Consider the following 22,968-nt stretch of genomic DNA (forward strand, 5'->3'; position numbering starts at 1 on the left):
TTGTAGTTATTACATATAGTACCGTGATCAAGAAAGTACTTCACTGTAATGTATTGTTGTGCTACAAAAAATTCTGTCTCATTGTAGCTATAACACAAAAGTTACTGCTAAAACATGTTTTACTTTCCAGAAAAATTCAGAAAAACTGTGCAGATATATGACAGATACACCGCAAAAGCAACAATGTAAATTGTGTCACATATTAGTATCGTATATAATCGTGTAGCTATCAAAGAAACCAAATGCTAAGTCATCTTTAATCTCAAAGAATGTACTTCAATTAAAGAATATCTTTTCAAGTAAACCAAAATGTTACATTAAAATATCATTAGCAGTATATGTTCTGAGTATATATATATAGCAATATTCGTTACGTAATATTGCAACTAACAAGCAAGAATGTACAAATAACAACACTGTGTCATCTGTTCACTATAACAATGCATTCGTAATTTCTGTTTAAATAAGTTGTCTTGGTTCTTGACTGGATATTTAACTTCAAACATTGTTGCATGTTAACAGTTTCTAAGTCTGACATAACATACTAGTAACGTGAAGTGAAAAATTTGTGGCAAAGACAAAGTTAAAAAGCAGATTATCTTTCAATAAACTGTTCTACATGTGATATAAGGTGTAAACCTTTACTCTTCCTAGTACGCAGAGTTTCAACTTCAACGCAATTATCATGTGGTATACGCCGGATTCTGTAAGGTCCACTGTAAACTAGAAAGACTTTGTGACTCAACTGTTTCTTCTTATGTGACAATGAATGAGCTTTAATGAGAGCTTTCTGACCAATATATAATTTCTTTTCATTTGCTTTACCGTGTAGTTTCCTCCTTTTGCTGTTGCAGATTTTATATTTTTTATTGCCAAATCAATTATGTCTTTGTGTCGAAGTTTACGTGTATTCGGGAAAGGTACAAGCTCTCTGATTCTGTTCGGCGGTTCTTCATTCTTCAGTACAAGAATAGGTGGTAAAGCAGTGGAGTCATGAGCCATATCATTCAGCACGTTTTAAAATAAGTGTAAATATCTGTCCCAATGCTGATGCTTTCTGTGACAATAAAGTCTGCAAAGCTTACTGAGTTCTTTCATAATCCGTTCAGACGGGTTACAATGTGGTGAGTACAATGAAATAAAAAAAGGTTTGATTTTATGATTTCTAAGCATGCGTGACCAAACAGCAGATCTGAATTGCGGTCCGTTATCTGAAATGACTTTTCTAACGTTTCCAACTTCACGTAAGAAATTTTTAACAAAGGCGTTGGATACAGACCGTCCAGTGGCTTTACGTAACGGAGAGAAAGTAACAAATTTTGAAGTAAGTTCAACAGCGACTACAACGTACGAAAATCCATTCGATGTTCTGACAAGGGGTCCCAAGAGATCAACAGCAGCAAATTCTTTTAATTTAGAAGGAATGACAGGAAACAACGGAACACGATGGTTTAGCCTTTTGACAAAGTTTACAAATAGACAAGTCTCTTCGGATTCTCTTTTCCATATTGTTAAAGTAACAAGTCGTTCGAAGAATATGATAACATTTTCGTGGACCAAAATGTGCGTAGCTGAAATTAATGTACTAAATGATCGTATTAACAAAATCGTCAGGAATGCAAAGTACACATAGCTTGTCATCAACAGTGCAGCGTTTGAACAGTATGTTGTTTCTAACTAGATAATAATGCCGAATCTGTGTGTGTGTCTTTTCATGCCATTTGCTTTTGATGTCTTTCCAAATCGGATCTTTATCTTGTTCATGAGCAATGTCCTTTAAAGATGTGGTGATGAAGTTTTCAAAAGCGACTTTCTGGATGTAAAGAATACTGAAATTTTTCTCTAGGTTGTCTTCTATGTTACTTTTCACAAGCCCACCCGGTGCGCGTGACAGTGCGTCTGCAACAATGTTCTCTTTGCCGGGAATGTAGACTGCTGTGAATTGGAATTCTTGCAGAAACAATGCCCAACGTTTTAATCTGTCATGATTTAATTTAGAAGACATTAGAAATTGTAATGCACGATGACCACTGTATACTTTTACGTGCTTACTAGAAGGCCAGAAACGGAATTTGTTAAATGCCCAAACGATAGCTAGAGCTTCTAATTCAGTAACGGAATAATTTTTTCAGATTTTGTTAGCACTCGGCTAGCAAAAGCATTGGTTTTCTGAACAGTAGTGTCATTTTCTATGGATTATTGAAATAAATGGGCACCAAGACCGACTTTAGAAGAATCTGTGCTAAGGCAGAAATCTTGTGATCTGGATGAGCTAGTATTGGCGCGTTAAGTAGCGCTTCTTTCAAAGAATTGAATTCCAACTGTGCTTGTTCGTCCCAGTTCCTAATAGTATTTTTTCCAGTGGGAGAACAAAGTTTTGGTGTAACTAGAATTTGCATATTCAGAAAACGACGGTAAAAATTTATGAGACCTAGAAAACGGCGGACTTGTTTTTTTGTGGATGGAACTGGAATGGCTCTGATTGCTTCTAACTTTTCAGGATCCGGCTGAATGCCTTCAGAAGAAATAATATGTCCCAAAAACTTCACCTTTGTCCTACCGAATTCAGACTTTTCCAAGTTAACTATAATTCCAGATTCTGCAAAAATATGTAACACGCTGTTGAGGATGCGATTATGTTGTTCCCATGAGGCTTCTGCTATCAGAATATCGTCCACATATAAGGTGATGTGACGTTTTAAGAACTCAGGTAATATGGAATTTAGTCTACGAATGAATGCTGCCGAAGAAATGTTCAAACCAAAAGGAAGTTTCCGAAATTGATAACAAACGACGAAACAAAGAAAAGCTATGTATTTTCTACATTGTGGATGAAGTTCGATCTGATAAAAGCTGGATCTGAGATCAATAGAAGACAACACTTTTACACCATTAAAATTTTGAAGAAGTTCTTCCATCGTTTGCGGCTTGTCTGTTTCAGGCATGATGATAGTATTGATTTGTCTCGAATCTAAGACAAGCCTGATCGATCCATTTTTCTTCTCAACAGCATGTAATGGATTGTTGTATGAGTTTACTGAGGCTCAATAATGCCCTCGTCAAGCATAGATTGTGTTTCTGTTCTAACACGGTCCCAATAATGTGCTGGAAATACGTATAGTCTAACACAAAATTTAGTATGCTCACGAACACGAAATTGGTATTGAAATCCCTTGATTGTTCCTGTTTTGTGAGTAAAAACTGTGGAATGGGCTTGCAAAATCTCAAAAAGGTTCTGCCCATGAGTGTCATTACAGTTCTCAATTGTTTGAATTTTATTCTGAATTAACTCATTAGTACCAAATATGCCGTCGATATCATCCCTGTCAGTACTTGCAGAGTGATTGTTAGTGTCTAGTTCCGTCGTAAATTCCGAACGGTTCTCTAACAGAAGGTAAAGCCGATTAATTTCCTCGTCATGGTTTGAGAGCCAATCTTCAAATTTCAAAGCTATTGACTTACCTTCTTTCTCTAAACTTATTTCAGTATCGTGAAAGTTTAAGATTGCTTTGTATTCATTCTAAAAGTCTACTCCCAATATAATTTCCGTCGACAATAATGGAACAATAATAGAGTTCATAGAGAAGCTGTGGCTTTGACAAAATATTTCTAAGTTGGTTTGTTGGCGTACATCTAAACTTCTTCCAACGATTGCACCTTGTAATTTAATCTTAAGCAACGGAAGTGTGGGGCAATCATTCGATTCCTTGCATTTGCTACAGGCTGTTTCACTAATTACTGAAATGGGACTGCCAGAGTCAACTACTGCCGTAAATTTTATGTCATTTACTGTAATGTGAATCACAGGATATGCAATGTTGCTATGTTTTACATCGTGTTCCTGGAGTAAGATGTCCCTAATGTCTTCCATTTTTATGTAATTACTAGCCACGGCAGCTACGTCGTCAACTTCATAAGTACGTTTTGTGGCTGCCAGCTGTGTGAGTCATTGCCTATTGTCTCTTTGTTGGCGCGCGTCGTTATTGGGATTTGGAGATCTAACTTTTACAAATTCACATTGTCGAGAGGTGCCTGTTTGAATCCCGCCAGTTCTGATGAAATTCAGTTCTGTCGTTTTGTCGGTAGTTTACATAGTTTCTTTTTTGTCGGTCATGTTGTGGAGAATTTCTCCCGGAATCGTAACTGCGTGGTGGACCGTTGCGTCTGACGTTATTCTGTCTCCCTTGATAATAATTGTTTTGATTCCCATATTGTCTGTTCCTCTGATTGTCTCTGTGATAGTCATTACCGCGGAGAGGTGATCTTTCCCTGTAATTCTTACTACTCTGCCAACGGTCGCCATGCGGGTGGTGTCTGTTTCAGTCACGATTTACGTTGTAAGAATAGCCTTGTCGTGTCCAGTTATTATTTCTTTCGTTGCGGAATTGTGACGGATGTGACCTGTAATTGTTGTGTTCCTTTTTTCGCGTCTCGCGATTGTCAATGTCAATTTCCAATTCTTGTAAGAGTCCCTGAAAAGCTTCAGTGTCGTCTTTGCAACATCATGCCAAAATAATATGTCGTAAATGTTCAGGCAATTTGATTAAGCAAATGTGGATGAGTTCTGAGGGGCTGTATGGGTTTGACAGGTACTGATTCTGGTGCAACATGTCTTCAAAGTATTTCACAAGACTGAAAAATTCAGATTGTTCGAAATGTTTCATCATTATGATGCTATGTGTAGCTTGAGACCAGTATGCTGAGAGGAAAGCATGATAAAAATCTCCTTCACTGTGACAATCGTGAATTACCGATCACACTCTTACAGCTGGTTCATTCTCTAAATAGCCACACATAAATTCTAATCTGTGCTCTAATGACCAGTTGGGAGGAAAACAATGAGAGACTTGATGAAGCTACGCCTGTGGGTGAATGTCGTTGTCGGAATTCTTGAATGTTTTGAATTTACATGTAGTAATAAACAGCTTATAGTCAAAATCATCATGTCGGCGAGTCGCATGTCGGTCATTGTTACGTTGTTTCGGCGGTTCCATCTCAAAATTCGGTGTACCTTGCCAATTTATTTCATAATTTCCGAAGTGCCCTGTGTTATTATTTTGTGGCTGTTCCGTATTTCTAAGTCCCTCTTCCCGTATCGGAGCGCGAGTGTCCTCTGAAATATGTAATTCTTGAATTACCTGTGTCAACTGATCTTGTACTTTCCGGATTTCTCTTTGGTGTTGCGCATTAATTTGATTCAGATTTTGTTTGAATTTCATAATTTGTTCGTACTCTTCTGTATCATTAAAGACTACCGGTCTTATGTCATTCAGATTATCATCTACCTTCGTAGATAAATTATTTAGCTGACCCGAAAGTTCGACTACTTTCTCTGATAATGAACTAATTTTCTCCATGTGTCTTCCTGAACCAATTTTCAGAGTATCTACTGTGTCCTTTAAGTTTTCCTGACTTTTTGCAAGTTGTGTAACCGAATCGGTAGATGCAACTGAGTCAATTTTAGCCCGCGAGGTCTCGTGATTTTTATGAACAATAGTTTGCAGTTCTTTGATGGCTGCTTCGTGATTCTGTAATGCATTTTTATGCCGCGAAAAAATAGGTTGAAAATGCTCACAAATTTGTGTTTTTACTTCATTACAGACTTTTTGACATTTCGATTCGATGTTATGTAACTCAGTAGTTAAATCTTCACGTGTTTGTTCAAATGTTGTGTCTAACTTTTGTAGCTGTTGTTGTGTTTGTCTCTGATTTTGTTCCATCGTGTCTAACTTTTGAAGATTTTGTTCCACTGTGTCTAACTTTTGAAGCTTTTGTCCCATTTGTTGTATTAATTGTAACAACAATGCACTGGTGTCTGAAACATGTTCGCCAGTGCTTATCGGCAGTAAATTTGCACCGGCCACATTCACATTTTGACAAACAGAAAATGTGTCTTGACTTATTTGAGAAAAAGGTGAGGACCCAAAACCTGGGTCTGCAGTATTTGCAACATTGTGTCTTGTCATTTCGGATTCCTGAGGCGAGCTGTTGCCGACTGATTGATCGATAATGCTTCCCTGTTCACTAATTGTTTCACTGTCTACACCATTGTTTGCCGCCCGCTCCATTTCCCTATTCATAATTACCAAATTACTACTTTGAATGTCTGTTAATTCATTACACAGTGGTGCTGATAAGCTACGCTCGTCGTCACTATCATTTCTCAATTTACTTACGAGCCTAGTGTTATGTTTCTCAGACGCCATTATTGTTAGAATAGTTCACACGACAACACAGAAAAGCACAATTTGAAGAGCAAAATAAAAAAAACACATTAACATAGCACTGAAAATAATATCTCGTTAATTGCAAGCGCAGCTGCGAAATACTTGGTGCAAATCTACATGGATCCCACAACTGCTTTGCTGTACAACAATGAAAAACTACAACTACAAAAGAAATTCTCTCTATAACTACGCGCTAGGAATAAGCAATAGCTACAATAATTACAGAAACTACAAGCTAAGAGTCGACATATGAAACGTCCCCTTTGAAAAATTTAGAATGACTGTGCTGATAAACCTCTTACGTTATTCGATTTTCAAACAGCTGAGCAGAACTGAACGTACTCAGACATTTCGCTCTTTTCTTATTCTGATCAACACTAAACTGACACACAATGTTTTTACCGCAAACGCAATCTGGCTTTCAAAAATCCCTACAAAAGAATGACCCTGACTAACAATAACCTATACCTTTCATGAATCACTTACCTCACAAAAATCTTCGTTACTCGAACTACTGCAATACAGCAAGCGCCACTACTGCCAGCTAAATGAAAGATTCTAACTACTGAAGGGACTAACTGCTGATAGGCATAGTTAGCAAATGAGAGGTTTTGATAGCGAACAAACAATGTATTTACCTTGATAGTGTTCAAACGTCATAATATATATATATATAGCAGTTCTGTCCCTGATGGACACACGTCTAGATCATCCGCTCTCAAAACTCCGCCATCTCTCTCCCCACATCCACCACTGCTGGCGGCGCACCTCCAACTGCGCAACGCTATGCGCTGTTAACAGCCAACAGCGCAACACTAATATATCCCAACAATGCAAACCAGCCACAGACTGCACACAGCACAGTCAGTGATTTTCATACAGAGCGCTACATGGCGTTACCAACATAAAAACCTAAACAGCCTACTTACAGCGTGTACAGGTACAGTTGCCCATGCAGCTTCAACACGATACCACATTTCATCAAGAGTAGTGACTGGCGTATTGTGACGAGCCAGTTGCTCGGCCACCATTGATCAGACGTTTTCAATTGGTGAGAGATATGGGGAGGGCAGCAATCGAACAGTTTCTGTATCCAGAAAGGCCTGTACAGGACCTGGAATTGCGGTCGTGCATTATTCTGCTGAAATATTTGGTTTCGCAGGGATCGAATGAAGGGTATAGCCACGCTTCCAATGTGGGTTCACCACGATGTCGCCAAACACGGATGCGACCATCATCATACTGTAAACAGAACCTGGATTCATCCGAAAAGATGACGTTTTGCCATTCGTGCACTGGGGTTCGTCGTTGAGTACACCATCGTATGCGCTCCTGTCTGTGATGCAGCGTCAAGAGTAACCGCAGCCATGGTCTCCTAGCTGATAGTCCAGGCTGCTGCAAACGTCGTCGAACTGTTCGTGCAGATGGTTGTTGTCTTGAAAACGTCCTCAAATGTTTACTCAGGGATCGAGTCGTGGCTGCACGATCCGTTACAGCCATGCGGATAAGAAGTCTGTCATCTCGACTGCTAGTGACACGTGGCCGTTGGGATCCAGCACTGCGTTCCGTATTACCCTCCTGAACCCACCGATTCCATATTCTGCTAACAGTCATTGGATCTCGACCAACTCGAGCAGCAATGTCGCGATACGATAAACCACAAAAGCGATAGGCTACAATCCGCCTTCATCCAAGTCGGTATCGTGATGGTACGCATTTCTCCTCCTTACACGAGGCATAACGACAACGTATCACCGGGCAACGCCGGGCAACTGCTTTTTTTGTATGAGAATTCGGTTGGAAACTTTCCTCGTGTCAGCACGTTGTAGGTGTCGCCACCGGCGACAATTTTTTGTGAATGCTCTGAAAAGCTAATCATTTGCATATCACAGCATCTTCTTGCTGTCGGTTAAATTTCGCGTCTGTAGCACGTCATCTTCATGGTGCAGCAATTTTAATGGCCAGTAGTGTATGTATTGAACTGGGGACCTAGAATCGACGGAGATGGCTCATCCCTGTCGTAGCCCTCAGGGGTACACAACCCCACAACAGGCTATAGCAGTCCACTCACCCCACCGTCACCCCACACCGAACCCAGGGTTATTGTGCAATTCGGCCCCCAGTGGAGCCCTCCCTCCGGGAACGCTTTCTAGCTTTAAAAGGTTTCAGCTTTTCACATTTAACCAAATATAACATTGATGACGATAATTTATGGCAATGTTTGCCGACAAGATAAAGAATGCAACCTTTAACACTAGATTGCGTACTCACGGCAGTTCTCCTTGGCCGTTTTTTGGTACGACTTGGAAAGAGAGAAAAATTAATGAATGATCGCCGATGCGTCGGTTCCCGATTGTGTTCAGGAGACGTACAGATTGATTGCGCGAAAATAGTTTCTCAAATGACCTCTTAACCCGGATTGCTTTCACGCAATCAGACTCTTCAATGAAATTACCTAGGGGACCTATTTGAATAATACAAAAAATTGGAAATAAATGCAAAACAGTGAAATTTTGTAAAAAAAAATTGTCAGATCGGAAATTGAACACATCAATGGTCTCCTAAATACAATCGAGACACCGCGATAAAGGGCGAACCTATAACAAAGTTTATTTAAACATAAACATTATTTGTCGTTAATTTACAGAAAAGAATAAGCATAGATTTTCTGTACAGTGAAGCATCAATATATTGTCAAAGAACAAAGGCGTTAAACTATAAACATTAACAAATTTACAATGAATACAAAACTTACATTTTTATGTTTTTCTCATACATGGAGCAGTCCAACAATCGCTGCTTTTGTATGTGTGATATTTTGTAAGAATTAAATGTCCTTGCGTGCGCGTATTATTTTTTATCGTCACAAGGTTTACAAAAGCGTTTTTTTTTCTTGGTGATAACGTGGTTTTTCACACTAAATGAAAAATAACTTGTAGCGGTGCAACACAACACGTCTTAACAAGTCGGCAACCAAACATCAAAGGTATTTAAGTACATGTTAACATATCGACGACCAGAAGTACAACTAACTATAAAGACTGTAGAATTTTCCTAACCAATGATAAATTGTTCTTTCTTCTGTTTCGCAGCTTCTTGCTATCAAGCGCTGCGGCAATGATTTTAAATCTCTGCGCCCAGCGAGTCATAGTGTTTAAAACTACCTTTTAAACGCGGGCCACGCGTCTTGGTATAGGCGCACGTTATAAATAGATTTCGTTTCTTTACTCTCGCGTTGTCATGCTTAGTATCATTACAAACTACAGCTCGATGGCTGTCCTTTTCTCATATGCAAAATGTCTGAATTCCAATAATATCACAGCCTCATTCCAGATGAATGTAACCCAAATGTTTGCATGGTAGAGTAATTATTCTCTACGTGTATGTGGAGACAGCGTTTGCACCGCATTCGCCAACATAGTGTAACTGAGGCGGAATAAGAACAACCAGCCCGCATTCGCCGAGGCAGGTGGAAAACCGGCTTAAAAAACATCCACAGGCTGACCCCACACCGGACGTCGACGCTAATCCGCAGGGCGAATTCGTGCCGGAACTGGCATGTCTTCCCGCTCTAGAAGCAGTGCGTTAGACCGCACGGCTAGCCCGGCGGGCTGAAGAACCAGTACAAGGGTGATCTTCTCTAGCATCTACAGCTTTCCTCCATGGCTCAGTAGCACCGCACATTTACATGCTTAGACCACACCCACTTTAGCACAAGCCAATCACAAGCTAGAGCTCGGCATTCGAAGTTGGGAGACCGTTCCCCTACTCTGCATACACAGTGACTTTAAAAATTAATTGGAAGAAAAGAAAAAAAGATTCAGATTCGTGCCCTCTTTCCGACACGTTTACACCATGTCTCTGCTAAAAGCATGACTTGGGTGGACCCACAGCCCTCCATAAAAAGATCGCTATCTCTCTTGTTGCGTCCATTACGAACATTCTAAAGAAGGGCCGTAAAGTCGCTAAAAGCCTAGTGCCTTCACAAATATGTTTTGTAGCAGAGTCTTAATGCCTGTGTGCCACTGTCCTTTCCCACGGAATTCGTAGAAACTCTCAGCCATCTCACCTGCTTTCTATCTAATAAGGGCCCATAGTCAGCTTTATTGCTGGCCATCAGCAGAGCATTCGCAGAATGCGTAGTCAGAGCTGCGGTGAGTCCTCAGCCCTTGTCAGCCCACCTGGACGTGGCCACCAACTGACCGGCACCACCCCCTGTGTCTGCACAATTAGACCAGGGGACTTGGCTGTCGGCAAACGTTTTCACCCAGATGCTACAGGAAAAAGCTCCCTTGGCTCCGAGCTGCCGTGCGATTTTACTGCTGACAACTCGGCACCCTCCTTTGAACACAGATACAACCTACCACTGTGCCTTCTCTAGAGCACGCAAGCAAGAGCATTAACTACTGCCTACCATTTCATCATATGAATGAGTTGAGATCGTATCAAATGTAGAAACCAAGTAATAAAGGTCACAAAATTTTGTACGTGGCTGCACGTTCAGAGACCGTGAATAGTTACAATTGAAAGAAAACAACCCTCGGTCACTAGTTTTGACTAATTAAGCGGGTTTCGTGTCTTCCTCAGAATTTAAATCAAAGAATGGTCTATAACATGGTCACAGAATTATGACTAAAAACGAAAGGGTGTTTCAAAAATGACCGGTATATTTGAAACGGCAATAAAAACTAAACGAGCAGCGATAGAAATACACCGTTTGTTGCAATATGCTTGGGACAGCAGTACATTTTCAGGCAGACAAACTTTCGAAATTACAGTAGTTACAATTTTCAACAACAGATGGCGCTGCGGTCTGGGAAACTCTATAGTACGATATTTTCCACATATCCACCATGCGTAGCAATAATATGGCGTAATCTCTAAATGAAATTACCCGAAACCTTTGACAACGTGTCTGGCGGAATGGCTTCACGTGCAGATGAGATGTACTGCTTCAGCTGTTCAATTGTTTCTGGATTCTGGCGGTACACCTGGTCTTTCAAGTGTCCCCACAGAAAGAAGTCACAGGGGTTCATGTCTGGCGAATAGGGAGGCCAATCCACGCCGCCTCCTGTATGTTTCGGATAGCCCAAAGCAATCACACGATCATCGAAATAGTCATTCAGGAAATTAAAGACGTCGGCCGTGCGATGTGGCCGGGCACCATCTTGCATAAACCACGAGGTGTTCGCAGTGTCGTCTAAGGCAGTTTGTACCGCCACAAATTCACGAAGAATGTCCAGATAGCGTGATGCAGTAACCATTTCCGATCTGAAAAATCGGCCAATGATTCCTTTGGAAGAAATGGCGGCCAAGACCAGTACTTTTTGAGGATGCAGGGACGATGGGACTGCAACATGGGGCTTTTCGGTTCCCCATATGCGCCAGTTCTGTTTATTGACGAAGCCGTCCAGGTAAAAATAAGCTTAGTCAGTAAACCAAATGCTGCCCCATGCATATCGCCGTCATCAATCCTGTGCACTATATCGTTAGCGAATGTCTCTCGTGCTGCAATGGTTGCGGCGCTGAGGGGTTGCCGCGTTTGAATTTTGTATGGATAGAGGTGTAAACTCTGGCGCATGAGACGATACGTGGACGTTGGCGTCATTTGGACCGCAGCTGCAACACGGCGAACGGAAACCCGAGGCCGCTGTTGGATCACCTGCTGCACTAGCTGCGCGTTGCCCTCTGTGGTTGCCGTACGCGGTCGCCCTACCTTTCCAGCACGTTCATCCGTGACGTTCCCCGTCTGTTGAAATTTTTCAAACAGATCCTTTATTGTATCGCTTTTCGGTCCTTTGTTTACATTAAACCTCCGTTGAAAACTTCGTCTTGTTGCAACAACACTGTGTTCTAGGCAGTGGAATTCCAACACCAGAAAAATCCTCTGTTCTAAGGAATAAACCATGTTGTCTACAGCACACTTGCACGTTGTGAACAGCACACGCTTACAGCAGAAAGACGACGTACAGAATGGCGCACCCACAGACTGCGTTGTCTTCTATATCTTTCACATCACTTGCAGCGCCATCTGTTGTTGAAAATTGTAACTACTGTAATTTCGAAAGTTTGTCCGCCTGAAAATGTACTGTTGTCCCAAGCATATTGCAACAAACGGTGTATTTCTATCGCTGCTCGTTTAGTTTTTATTGCCGTTTCAAATATACCGGTCATTTTTGAAACACTCTGTATGATACAGAGTATAAGTACGGAATCATTGTGAAAGACCTGTACCACGCAAGTAACGAGCAGCCCTTAGTGGCTCGCCATCATAGTTTTCCTTATCTTAAATATCTTTGTAACTAATGACATTTTGGCATATTTATTATTTTTTAAATGACATTTAATTACTTCCACTCTTTCACGATAATACCGTACTTATACTCTGTATCATACGTTTTTAGTCATAATTTTGTGACCATGTTATAGACCATTCTTTGATTGAAATTCTGAGGAAGACACTCCTAGCAGTGTTGAAACCCGGTTAATTCGTAAAAAATACTGACAGAGGGCTGTTTTCTTTCAGTTGTAATAAAGATCACCTTCCCTATGAACATAAAGCAGCATAACACACTACCAAAAGTGATAGTGCCCTGCCATCTCTCACTCTAAGACAAATAAATATGTATGTGACGTTTTTGTGCATACAGACGAATGATTACAATTTCAGATAACTTGTAAGATTTATTCAAGATAAAGAGCTTCTCACATTCAGCCAGTAATGCCACGTTGGGGTTTGGGAAGACAACCTGTAGAAACTCACATAGTGTGCGAGCGGGTAACATGATTATCCCAGTATGGCTTATCATGAAGGGCAACAAAACGGGCTGTAGAATATCGTCCACTTACCGTTATGCTGTAAGAGAGTCGTCGATGACAATCACGGGGATCCTGCTATGAAAAGGAATTGTACCCCACACCATCACTCATTATTGTCGGACCCTACATGTACATCTACATCCATACTCCGCAAGCCACCTGACGGTGTGTGGCGGAGGTTACCTTGAGTACCTGTATCGGTTCTCCCTTCTATTCCAGTCTCGTATTGTTCGTGGAAAGAAGGATTCTCGGTATGCCTCTATGTGGGCTCTAATCTCTCTGATTCCATCCTCATGGTCTCTTCGCGAGATATACGTAGGAGGGAGCAATATACTGCTTGACTCTTTGGTGAAGGTATGTTCTCGAAACTTTGACAAAAGCCCGTACCGAGCTACTGAGCGTCTCTCCTGCCGAGTCTTCCACTGGAGTTTATCTATCATCTCCGTAACGCTTTCGCGATTACTAAATTATCCTGTAACGAAGCGCGCTGCTCTCCGTTGGATCTTCTCTATATCTTCTATCAACCCTATCTGGTACGGATCCCACACTGCTGAGGAGTATTCAAGCAGTGGGCGAACAAGCGTACTGTAACCTACTTCCTTTGCTTTCGGATTGCATTTACTTAGGATTCTTCCAATGAATCTCAGTCTGGCATCTGCTTTACCGACGATCAACATTATATGATCATTCCATTTCAAATCACTCCTAATGCGTACTCCCAGATAATTTATGGTATTAACTGCTTCCAGTTGCTGACCTGCTACTTTGTAGCTAAATGATAAAGGATCTATCTTTCTGTGTATTCGCAGCACATTACACTTGTCTACGTTGAGATTCAATTGCCATTCCCTGCACCATGCGTCAATTCGCTGCAGATCCTCCTGCATTTCAGTACAATTTTCCATTGTTACGACCTCTCGATACACCACAGCATCATCTGTAAAAAGCCTCAGTGAACTTCCGATGTCATCCACCAGGTCATTTATGTATATTGTGAATAGCAACGGTCCTATGACACTTCCCTGCGGCACACCTGAAATCACTCTTACTTCGGAAGACTTCTCCCCATTGAGAATGACATGCTGCGTTCTGTTATATAGGAACTCTTCAATCCTATCACACAATTGGTCTGATAGTCCATATGCTCTTACTTTGTTCATTAAACGACTGTGGGGAACTGTATCGAACGCCTTGCGGAAGTCAAGAAACACGGCATCTACCTGTGAACCCGTGTCTACGGCCCTCTGAGTCTCGTGGACGAATAGCGCGAGCTGGGTTTCACATGACCGTCTTTTTCGAAACCCATGCTGATTCCTACAGAGTAGATTTCTAGTCTCCAGAAAAGTCATTATACTTGAACACAATACGTGTTCCAAAATTCTACAACTGATCGACGTACGGCGGGCGACAGTCAGCTTGCTACCCTCCCGCTGCCCGGGGCATCTCTAGACACGCCTTTGGACTGGTATCTAATAGACTGCGTAATAGAAGAGAACACGGTCCGTAACAGGCTGTAATGTAGACAGTCATTATTTAAATCCTATGATTAGCTAATTTTGACAATTTGTCATTTTCAAAGCACCTTGCAAAATACCTACTTACATGTGTACCATAATGTACTGCATGTCGTAACTGTCAAATGATTTTTCACTATATGTAAAAATTTAAAAACAATTTGACAGTCACGACACTTAATATGTAATATCACACACGTAAGTAGTAAAAACTTTGAGGTTCGCCGATGACATTGTAATTCTGTCAGAGACAGCAAAGGACTTGGAAGAGCAGTTGAACGGAATGGACAGTGTCTTGAAAGGAGGATATAAGATGAACATCAACAAAAGCAAAACGAGGATAATGGAATGTAGTCAAATTAAGTCAGGTGATGCTGAGGGAATTAGATTAGGAAATGAGACACTTAAAGTAGTAAAGGAGTTTTGCTATTTAGGGAGTAAAATAACTGATGATGGTCGAAGTAGAGAGGATATAAAATGTAGACTGGCAATGGCAAGGAAAGCGTTTCTCAAGAAGAGGAATTTGTTAACATAGAGTATAGATTTAAGTGTCAGGAAGTCGTTTCTGAAAGTATTTGTATGGAGTGTAGCCATGTATGGAAGTGAAACATGGACGATAACTAGTTTGGACAAGAAGAGAATAGAAGCTTTCGAAATGTGGTGCTACAGAAGAATGCTGAAGATAAGGTGGGTAGATCACGTAACTAATGAGGAGGTATTGAATAGGATTGGGGAGAAGAGAAGTTTGTGGCACAACTTGACTAGAAGAAGGGATCGGTTGGTAGGACATGTTTTGAGGCATCAAGGGATCACAAATTTAGCATTGGAGGGCAGTGTGGAGGGTAAAAATCGTAGAGGGAGACCAAGAGATGAATACACTAAGCAGATTCAGAAGGATGTGGGTTGCAGTAGATACTGGGAGATGAAGAAGCTTGCACAGGATAGAGTAGCATGGAGAGCTGCATCAAACCAGTCTCAGGACTGAAGACCACAACAACAACAACAAGTATAAATATTCCATGGTGCCTGTAAATAACGTTTAAATGAGGTAATCGAATTATTTAAATAAATATCGTCTACATCACAGCCTACTAGGGACCATGTCTTCTTTTAGTAAGCATTTGGAGTCTATTGATCACCAGAAAAACAAACTAACACTATGTCTTCAGTGATGAGACCAACTTCGAAACGAGCCCCGATGAGCAGCGAGCTTGTTTGGAGACACCCCAGAAAGACTTCAGGGTAGCAGCAAGACAGTCGCCCACCATCCGCGCAGCGCAGCGGTAAATCGACGATATTCAACGTCCCGTTTTATTGCCCTTGGGGATAAGCTGTCCTTGGCGTATGTTCCAGCAAGATAATGCCTGATCTCACACTATGTGAATTTGTGCTGGTCGTCTTCGTGCATGTCAAATCCTACCTCACCAGCAAGTTCACCAGATCTCTCCGCAACTGATAATTAAAGGAGCATTATGGGCAGGGACCTCCAACCAGCTCGGGATTTTGACGATCTAACACGCCAATACGACAGAATTTGGCTCAATAGCCCACAGGAGCGCATCCAACAATTCTATCCATTAATGGCTATCCGAGTATCTCCACAAAAGCCAGTATAACGCGTTATTGGCTTGTTTAATTTGTGTAGCTCTATCTATTGTATACATCATCCAATCTTTTGACATTGTAATCATTTGTCTTTACATGTACATCACGTCTACCAGTTACCACAGAATTCGGACAAGTCCCTCGTGGTGCCTTTTCCTTTTCATTTTCTTCCTCTGAGCGTATTCGAGGAAATCAGATCACACTATCTGATCAAAAGTATTAGACAAGCCCTATGTAGTGGGGTATTGAGGACTGTGAGGCGGAGACAAGCATTGGCAGCAGAATGGAGCGTTCTGTAGACGTCAGCGACTTCGAACGTGGACGACTTGGTGGATGTCAGGTGAGTAACATATTTATGGGGGACACCTCAACATTTCTCAAGAATCCCAAGTCGACTGACGGTAATGTCACTATGAAGTGGAAAGGCGAAAGACCAACTGCCGCTATTCTAACACCTGGCAGACCTCATGTATTGACGAAGAGCATTGCAGAGGGCCGTTGTAAAATATTTCCTTAAACCAGAGGGGAGACAAACACTCGCGAGTTCCAGATTTCTGTCAGCAGTCGTGTTACACAGTGACTGTGCGTAGGGAATTGAAACGAATGGATGACAATGCTCGAGCAGCTCGTCATAAGTAATACATACCTATATTAAATACTCAATGACGCTTCACGTGATGCGAAGAGCGACGTCGCAGGACAGCCCAATACTGGTAATGAGTGATCTCTAGTGATGAATGAGACTACACTCTGTGGCAATCCAGTGGAAGCATTTTTGTTTGGCGAAGGTCAGCGTTACTTGCCATCATGTTTAACGCCAACAGTGATTACGAACAGTTGGTGTTAATTATGGAGGTGGTACTGGTAGTTAGGTTTTGGTCCCACTATTGGGATAAAGAAAACGCTAAGTGTGGAAGTCTGTCAACATATTTTACAGCATTGTGACTGCACACAATAGAGGAACACTTCCTAGAAGATGATCCTAGTGACAATGTAGCCTGTCATACAGCAGCGTCTGGGAGGCAGTGGCTTGTGGTCAATAATATATCTAAAAATGACTAACATGCCAGGTGTCGCAACCTTCACCAATGGAGTACATACTGGATGCGTTAGAACGTCGACTTCGTTTATGATCCAAGTACCCAACATCAGTACTGCCATTAGCTTTGGCTCCATAGGAAGATCGGGCTGTCAGTGCTCCACACACATCCTAACATTTCGTTTGAAAGTCTTCTCAGCAGAGCTGAAACCATCATAAACGTGGAGGCTGGCGACACTCCTGGTTAGTGCCCAATTGTAGAATACTTTTGGTCAGGTAGTGTATTCATGTCACGGATGCACATCAGGTACTTATTGTGCAAGACGTGTTGGTCTCCTGACCCTCATTGCTTACATATTTCGCCATCACAATCATATTCCGCACATCAAGATGCTTCATTCAAACCCAAACTCGATCAGATATTGTCAATGTTGTATGAATTCATGTAAACGATATGCAAATAACAAGTAAATCGCAAATGCGCACCCAGATTGAAATACTCGAGGCTGGCGTACACACACATATTCCAGACATGACGGTAACAAAAGCTTTTAGTTCAGGAGAGGCAAACCGCATGCCAGGAAGCTGATCCCTTCAGAGGACGAGTCAACCTATCTACGCCAGCCGGCAACCGCCCGTAGAGCAACCAGCGTTTGCCCGAGTGAAAGGGAGAACGACCCCGTGTTCGGCTTAAAAGCAGATTCCGCTACATTGTGTGGGAGCGCCCGGCCTACGCATTCTTTACAAACATAGCATGCAGTTTCAGAGTTTTTCACAGGGAGACAGCAAACGCCAAGCGCCGATGCTACAGATTTCCGGATTGGTCGCCTTAAACGAAATGTCATTCTCCTGTTTTAGAAGAGCAATGCTGTTGTCACTCTTGGAGCGAGTACACATAACGAGAGCGTGTGCGCTCGTACGTGTACTCAAAGAGCGAGGAACAAGTCTCTCCTCAGTACTTCACTAGGAGAGCACCTCTGTCAAGAGCAAATCGGAATGCGACTCTATATTGAGTCCTTGCGATTAAGTGTTGTTCACTGTGTTTACCGTCACACTTATTGTGCGGTGTGAACGGACAGAGTTATAGTTAAATGCCTGCGAGTGAATTTTTGAGTGGCATCGCAGTGGACTGGTTATCTGACAGGTGTACCATGACAATAGTTAGACTAGGGGCGAATAGGAGTCCTTGACTTCATCAAGGCGTAGGGAGAGACTGATTGGCGAAGGTCAATCCAGATCGAATGAGAGTAATCTTATTCGTCAGCAGCGAGCGGCGCAGACTGCAGTCATCGCAGATTGCGGTATTGTGCGCTACAGCTCTTGCGAGCCCCATATTTCCTCCACAACAGTACACTTCACTGCATTTCACATGCAACTGCCTCGACCGTACATAGCAACATTCTAATGGATAATTATTCAAGTTGAGTAGGCGCGGCTCTCAGCCATTCTGCCAAGTCAATAACAATCTTAAACTTTGTATAGAAATTTCATTAGCGAATCCTATCCTTATGAGGCAACTTCACATTCCGAAAAGAACCTGGAAATAACTTGTTCAGTTCATAACTAAAAATGCCATTGTGATTTCTCAGAATTTTTGCAAAATAAATAATAATTTTCGTTAGTTTCATGTTTTTCTTACACTAACTAGCACTACTCCAGTACCCAAGTATCCCACTAGTTACGTAAGAAATTTTGTGAATTTTTGTGTCATTTCCTTACAGCGGACGACTCCATAAGATGTTTATTGCTGAAAGTTTTTCAGGCATTTCTCTTTAGAACGTTAGTAGCGTCTGTCTGACTTCTGTAGTAGTGTGGGGGTGGAAATTGCGTCTTGCAGGAGCCACAGGGTAAAGGGTACATTTCACAGATTAATCCGTTTCCAGAATGGCAGAATAGCACCCACGTCGCTCACAACTGGAACAATACTTTCGCCAGGAAGGCTTCCAGAATCACGCCTCTTAGTTTCCGTATCGTCTGAGAACACGGAAACTACTAACTTCACAAGTAAATAGCTAATTGTTCTTTCGTAGCTTACTTTTAATTTCTTAATATTTGTTATTCGAACCTAAATCAACATATACATATTCACGCGAATGTCGCGTTCAAAGCTAGAATCATTCTACTTTTAGCAGACCTTAATTAAATATTGTGATACCGTATCGCAACATTACAGGAGTCATTTTTTGGCGTCGTCCCAGGTTACCAGTGCGGAACACAAATAAAGTTCCTTACTCAGCATACTCATTCTTTCCCTTCTAAGGCACATTCCTACGAATTATTTTTCTTGCGTTAAAACTGGTGTACGTACAATGGTTTACTGTTGCCTTTGGTAGATATTTGTAGAAGAGATTCGTTCCAAACAAGTTTCAGTTTTTAAAAAAAGCTTCCACTATTTTAAAAAGCTTGACATGTTTAAGTCGTGGAGTATGCGATCTGTTATTCTTTAGAAGCTTTTTCGTGTTGATCGCAAACTATATTTCAGACAATTCGCAATCAATACTAATCATAATTGTATTTTAGCCTCCGTGTTAGGTAAAGAACTTTCAATGGGATTTCACATTTATTCACCATTTTTTGCCTTAATTTAGCCACCATTTTACCATTACATTGTAGGAAAAACAAGGACGCTACGTTGTATTGACTTGTATTGCGATTGGCTGAATATATATATCTTTTGTAATTGACGTCATCACCGTAGCTTTGGATTCGATGATGCAACAAATTATCATTATATATGATATTTGCTAACTAGACTTACGATCTCACCTGACAAGCCATCAATCGTCGACTTCACTCGAAATGGAATAACTTAAGTGTGCTACACCTTCCATTCATTTAGGTCGTTAACTTTTTGTCATCTGAGAATTTTGCTCTAAAGCAACCTTAATTGAAAAAGTCATGAACAACTGCTTATAACAAAGACTGAGAATCTGCCAAATCTATTAAGGGTTGTCTCAGGAGTTTCTAGAGGTATCGACTCTAGATCAGGTTTGCCTATTGTAATGTCTGATTTACTAACTTAGTGCTTTTACGTTGACTCAAAAATATGCAGTTTAGAGGAATTACATCGTTTCTCTTTCCCATGAGTTCCACACCGACAAATGGCATGCTTGTGGAGACTACAGAAAATCCTCTTAACATCTGGCAGCAGTTATTGATTAATATTACTACAACTACAGGAGGGCACACGAATAGGTGACAAATTTTAAGACTGAATAAAAATTGTACATATAGTTACATTTCATTCAATTTTATTGCAATGTCATCAGTCAGTTCTTTTCCCATCTAGTGTTTCGCCATGGGCGAGCGTGGACGTTTATGTATTCAACAGCTTGTTTAGGTGGTTCTGTATGCTGAACGGTAAAGTGCCTCAGCAACGAGAAAAAGATGTAGAACAACGTTCCACATGCGTTGGGCTCCATCAGGGAATACAATTCTCTAACGAACGAAAGAATTTGAAGAAGAAGGAAGTGTTTTTGGAAGGGAAACGGCCTCGGGCAGCGACTGTTGTTTTCTGGAAAACATCGCAGTGCTGCCTTTCGCCATTCAATCAAGCACCGTGGAACCCGCATACGTGGCACGGGAAAAGCTCGGCTGCAAACCGCAGATCCTATCGAATGCTCGTGGGCAAGTTATTGGTGGCCGGCTTACCTGCCCTGACTTAAAGTTCCGGTTAGCGTAACCCCGCTGACTTGGTTTGTCTGCGGCCGACGATTCCTTAGTGCCGCGAGTGCCGTTTCCCACGGTTTGCACAGTTTAAAACACTTGTCTCCGTTGATTAAACTGTTAGCTGTATCTTGTTACGTTTCTGCAATGACAGACTCAGAACATTTACGCAAGCGATAGGCACTTGATGTTTCCGCAATTAATGCCGTTTCCTATATCAAGACAATGTTCAGCAACAGCAGATTTTTTGACCGATCTAGTCTTGTGTGACGTCTGTGTTCAACTCACATTGCAACACGTCCCGCCGGTGACACGGGATCTTTTATATTATTGGTTTCCTTAAGCCTAACTCGACCTTTGCCGAACGCATCACAGTTTGCAATCGCCATGGAAGAGAAATTTCATTTGGGGTTTCTTAAGGACTCTGCTGGTGGAGAAGGGCGGACCGCCAACGTAGGACATTAAAACAATACTAGATGTTTTCTCAGTTTCTTTTGTAAGTCTAACGAGTGCTGATCGGAGTGCTTCGAGAATCTAGTCATCGGAATACGGTATCTGGACAAACACAGAGCGGAGGTCTCTGGGCTTTGCTGACAAACTCTCTGGAACTGAGATAGCTCGAGCCATACACACACACACACACACACACACACACACACACACATATATATATATATATATATATATATATATATATATATATAACTGCCATGGAATGATAATGAGCAGCTGCCACGTGGAAATATTTTGCAGTTACACAAGACGATCCGACATTACGCCAGTTCAACTCTCAAAAGTTTATTACGTCGGGAAAGCCTCAAACTACACAGTTATTGTAATAATTATAATACTTACAAAATGCAAACACTGTAGATCATAGAAGCAGCAGATCGGTAATTCGAGTACCCTAGTTAGTAAGAACCCTTGTCGATCTACACTCCTGGAAATTGAAATAAGAACACCGTGAATTCATTGTCCCAGGAAGGGGAAACTTTATTGACACATTCCTGGGGTCAGATACATCACATGCTCACACTGACAGAACCACAGGCACATAGACACAGGCAACAGAGCATGCACAATGTCGGCACTAGTACAGTGTATATCCACCTTTCGCAGCAATGCAGGCTGCTATTCTCCCATGGAGACGATCGTAGAGATGCTGGATGTAGTCCTGTGGAACGGCTTGCCATGCCATTTCCACCTGGCGCCTCAGTTGGACCAGCGTTCGTGCTGGACGTGCAGACCGCGTGAGACGACGCTTCATCCAGTCCCAAACATGCTCAATGGGGGACAGATCCGGAGATCTTGCTGGCCCGGGTAGTTGACTTACACCTTCTAGAGCACGTTGGGTGGCACGGGATACATGCGGACGTGCATTGTCCTGTTGGAACAGCAAGTTCCCTTGCCGGTCTAGGAATGGTAGAACGATGGGTTCGATGACGGTTTTGATGTACCGTGCACTATTCAGTGTCCCCTCGACGATCACCAGTGGTGTACGGCCAGTGTAGGAGATCGCTCCCCACACCATGATGCCGGGTGTTGGCCCTGTGTGCCTCGGTCGTATGCAGTCCTGATTGTGGCGCTCACCTGCACGGCGCCAAACACGCATACGACCATCATTGGCACCAAGGCAGAAGCGATTCTCATCGCTGAAGACGACACGTCTCCATTCGTCCCTCCATTCACGCCTGTCGCGACACCACTGGAGGCGGGCTGCACGATGTTGGGGCGTGAGCGGAAGACGGCCTAACGGTGTGCGGGACCGTAGCCCAGCTTCATGGAGACGGTTGCGAATGGTCCTCGCCGATACCCCAGGAGCAACAGTGTCCCTAATTTGCTGGGAAGTGGCGGTGCGGTCCCCTACGGCACTGCGTACGATCCTACGGTCTTGACGTGCATCCGTGCGTCGCTGCGGTCCGGTCCCAGGTCGACGGGCACGTGCACCTTCCGCCGACCACTGGCGACAACATCGATGTACTGTGGAGACCTCACGCCCCACGTGTTGAGCAATTCGGCGGTACGTCCACCCGGCCTCCCGCATGCCCACTATACGCCCTCGCTCAAAGTCCGTCAACTGCACATACGGTTCACGTCC

Source organism: Schistocerca cancellata, chromosome 6 (assembly GCF_023864275.1).
Source record: "Schistocerca cancellata isolate TAMUIC-IGC-003103 chromosome 6, iqSchCanc2.1, whole genome shotgun sequence".
Classification (NCBI taxonomy): domain Eukaryota; kingdom Metazoa; phylum Arthropoda; class Insecta; order Orthoptera; family Acrididae; genus Schistocerca; species Schistocerca cancellata.